Source organism: Notothenia rossii (assembly GCF_949606895.1).
Source record: "Notothenia rossii genome assembly, chromosome: 1".
NCBI classification, from domain to species: domain Eukaryota; kingdom Metazoa; phylum Chordata; class Actinopteri; order Perciformes; family Nototheniidae; genus Notothenia; species Notothenia rossii.
The window spans coordinates 37,280,939-37,285,194 of NC_136912.1; the positions used below are offsets into that span (position 1 = coordinate 37,280,939).

The 4,256-nt window shown below is 49.1% G+C and overlaps 1 long non-coding RNA gene across 1 annotated transcript; it reads left to right on the plus strand.

Annotated features, from left to right (window-relative positions):
- The first annotated feature begins 3,364 nt into the window (after positions 1–3,364).
- On the plus strand, positions 3,365–3,672 carry LOC307046286. Its single transcript, XR_013810125.1, has 2 exons — positions 3,365–3,482; positions 3,568–3,672. It is a non-coding gene; the product is annotated as an uncharacterized lncRNA (long non-coding RNA).
- Positions 3,673–4,256: the final 584 nt, after the last annotated feature.

Below are 4,256 nucleotides of genomic sequence, written 5' to 3' on the forward strand. Positions count from 1 at the left end.
ATGCTAATAACAACAAAGTTATTGACTGTATGATCAGTGTGACAGATGAATAGATCGCCAATGGGCTTTCAACTAAAGACACAGCCACGCAAAAACTGTGGCATGTGTACGGCTCCTTATGGGTAGGCTACTGCAATTTTTGGAAGTGCCGGAGCGGCGTTCTGGTGCTCTCCGTCCGAACTACACCCCTGTCAGACTAGACATATACCACATGATGACACGTTAGGCTCGTGTTGTGTTCAAGGACCCTGACCTTGGCCAGGAAAAACAGGCACTCGCTTGTTTAATTTTTTTGTGGTCTAGATTTCTTTAATCGTTTTCTTTTTTGCGTGTGTTTATAAATTACCTCGAGGGCCGTATCAAATGGTCTTGCAGGCCGTACACGGCCCGGGGGCCGGAGGTTCCCCACCCCTGCTGTAGACCCTATGCCTGCTCCATGTGTCTCAGCTAATGTAGACTTATCTGGTGTTCCTGATGTTTACCACAACCTGAGTGGGGCCTTCAACAAGGATAAAGCTCTCTCTCTCCCTCCTCATCGTCCCTATGATTGTCCCATCGATCTGATTCCTGGGGCTCCTTTACCTGCCAGCAGACTCTATAATCTGTCCCGGCCAGAGAGAGAGGCCATGGAGAAATAATAATCGGTGACTCCCTTGCTTCAGGTATCATTCGTCCTTCTTCCTCCCCTCTGGGTGCTGGGTTTTTCTTCGTGAACAAGAAGGATAAATCACTCCGACCCTGTATTGACTTTTGTGGGTTAAATAACGTCACAGTTAAAAACAAGTACCCACTTCCGCTGATAAACTCAGCTTTTGAGCCTCTCCAAGGTGCCACCATCTTCTCCAAACTCGACCTCAGAAATGCATACCACCTGGTTCGAATTCGCCAAGGAGATGAGTGGAAGACAGCCTTTAACACCCCCCTTGGTCACTTTGAATATCTCGTCATGACTTTTGGACTCTCTAATGCCCCAGCTGTTTTCCAGGCCCTTGTAAATGATGTCCTGCGAGATTTCCTCAACCGGTTCTTTTTTGTTTACATTGACGACATTTTGATCTTTTCCAAGAGCTTGGAGGAACACCAGAACCACGTCAGTCAGGTTCTACAGAGGCTGCTTGAGAACACGCTGTTCGTCAAAGCTGAGAAATGCGTGTTTCATCTGGAACTGGTCAGTTTTCTTGGTTACATCATCAGACAAGGCAAGTTGGAGGCAGATCCAGGAAAGATTCTAGCTGTCACTGAGTTGCCAGTCCCCACAACTCGGAAGGAGCTGCAGAGGTTCCTGGGTTTTGCCAACTTCTACCGCCGGTTCATCAAGAACTATAGCAAGGTTGCAGCTCCACTCTCCAGTCTCACTTCTGTCAAAGTCAAGTTTTCCTGGACCACAGATGCAAACAATGCCTTTCTTCTACTCAAGTCCCTGTTCACTTCTGCCCCCATTTTCCTCCAGCCGGACTCAAGCAAGCAGTTTGTTGTTGAGGTTGATGCATCTGACATCAGTGTTGGCGCTGTTCTGTCCCAGACTGCTGGGCCAGACAATAAGCTTCATCCTTGTGCTTTTTTCTCTCGCCGTCTTTCCCCAGCAGAGAGAAATTATGATGTGGGAAACAGAGAGCTTCTGGCGGTAAAGATGGCATTGGAAGAGTGGCGACACTGGCTCGAGGGCAGCGAGCAGCCTTTTCTTGTTTGGACTGACCACAAAAACCTCAAGTACATCCAGTCAGCCAAACGACTAAACTCCCGACAAGCCAGAGGGCCCTCTTTTTTGGTCGTTTCAATTTCTGTCTAACATATCGCCCTGGTTCAAAGAATGCCAAGGCCGATGCCCTGTCCAGATCGTTTTCATCTGCGGGGCCTGTAATCTCCTTTGACTCTATTCTCCCCCAGAGTGTTGTGGTGGGTGCCCTCACCTGGGAAATCAGTAACTCGATCCAGGAGGCGCTTTTGGAGCAACCTCACCCTGGTAGCGGTCCGCCTAATCGTCAGTTTGTCCCCAACTCAGTCCGTTCTGTAGTGGGTCCACAGCTCCCGTTTCGCCAATCACCCAGGTGCCAACAGCACACTCTCCCTTCTCTGGAGACATTTCTGGTGGCCAACAATGGACAAGGACACTAAGGAGTATGTATCAGCCTGTACAACATGTGCTCGGAGCAAAGCCTCTCATCAGAGACCTGCAGGATTGCTTCAGCCCCTTCCAATCCCTAGTCGACCCTGGTCACATATAGCACTGGACTTTGTCACCGGCCTACCTCCCTCACAAGGTAACACAACTATTCTAACTGTTGTTGACCTTTTCTCCAAATCTGCCCATTTTGTAGCTCTGCCCAAGCTCCCCTCAGCCCTGGAGACCTCCCAACTTCTCACCCAGCATTTTTTCCGCTTGCATGGAATCCCGGGCAAACATCGTCTCCGACCGTGGCCCTCAATTCACCTCCCAGGTTTGGAAGGCTTTTTGTCATTCTCTCGGTGCATCAGTCAGTCTAACTTCTGGTTATCATCCCCAGTCAAACGGCCAAACTGAAAGGGCCAATCAGGATCTGGAATCTGCTCTCCGTTGCGTTGCCAACTGAAATCAGTTAAACTGGAGTTCCCATCTACCCTGGATTGAGTATTCCCACAATGCTCTCACTTCTTCAGCTACTGGTGTCTCTCCATTCGAAGCCTCCTTAGAGTACCAGCCACCCCTGTTTCCTGATGAGGAGAATGAGTTGGCAGTTCCATCCGTCCAACAACATGTTCTCCGTTGCCGTAAGGTTTGGAGGGACACTCGCTCAGCTCTTCTTCGGACTTCCACCAGAAACCAGAAGTCTGCCAACAGCCATAGACATGTCGCTACCCCTTATGCTCCTGGACAGTCAGTTTGGTTGTCTTCAAAGGATGTCCCCCTCCTTGCAGAGTCAAAAAGGTTGTCCCCTCGGTTCATTGGTTCATTGGTCCCATTGAACACATCATTAACCCCTCTGCTGTCCGCCTCAGGCTCCCCAGAACCATGAAAATTCATCCCACTTTTCATGTGTCCCAGATCAAGCCAGTCCACACCAGTGACCTGTGCCCTCCAACCATTCCCTCTCCTCCCCCCCGAGTCATCGATGATCATCCTGCCTACACCGTGCGTCCATGAGCCTCATGGATTGGGAGGCTTAAAACCTGGAGGAACGTTGCTGGGTGCCTCGGTCACGCATCATGGGCCCTGTCATGGTGAGGGAGTTCCACAGAGCACACCCTGACAAGCCTGGTGGTCGCCAGGAGGCTCCCGTTACTGTGAGGATTTACAGTCTGCCTCCTTCTGTTCCCCTTTGTTTTGTGTTTGTTGTTGTCTGTCTCTCTGTGTGTCTGTCTTCGTGGCTGACCTACTTATCGATTCCCGCCAACTCACCTCCTCAGCTGCTGCTAATCACTCTGATTAATCTACTCACCTACACCTGCTTATACACCCGGTTTTCGTCATCCAGTATTCACCAGTTCGTCGTTTCACAACGCTGGTAATACGACTTGGTAAATTCCGCTATTAGCAAAACCAAACTTTCTGTGTTCCTGTTATCCTTACCTTGTGCTCTCTCTAATCAGTATCCGTCTGCCTACTCCTCTGCCTGCCACGTCCAGCCATCTACCCCTCATCTGTGTTCCTCCGTGCTTCCACGCACACCTGCCCAAACCTGCTTGCTCTCGCCAGCTCTGGATCCCCGGCTCTCCTCGCCTGTGTTCTGCCGTGCTTCTCCGCACACCTGCTCCAGCCTGCTCGCTCTCGCCAAATCGGGATCCCCGGCTTCGGACCTCCGCTCCACCTCTGGTGACACACCCTGGCCCTGGACTTTGTGGATTATCCAATCCCTCTTTTGTCTCGGTAAAACGGTTTAGGTTGATAAACCCTTTTGCCTCATAAACTCTGTCTCCTCTCCATAGTGTTCAGTATTGTGGGTTCACTCCTGTAAGCTCTCGGAGAGCGTAACATATCAAATATAAAGAATTCATTTGCAAACATTGATTAAAGCCAATCTTAAAATGATTAAACAAACGCCTGTATGAGACTTCTCAGTGCACACAAAAACCTAACTTGGAGAAATAAATATATACGGATATGTTATTGAAAACCACCTTGAATATGTTATGACATGTATTCTCATAAATGATGCGGTATGCATTAGGACATAACTACGTCTAAACTGAGGCCGTTTTGCTTTTCTATAGGTTTTATAGATATAAGCATGGTTTTATATACTATCATGTTTAATCTTTTTATGCCGTTTGCTAAGACT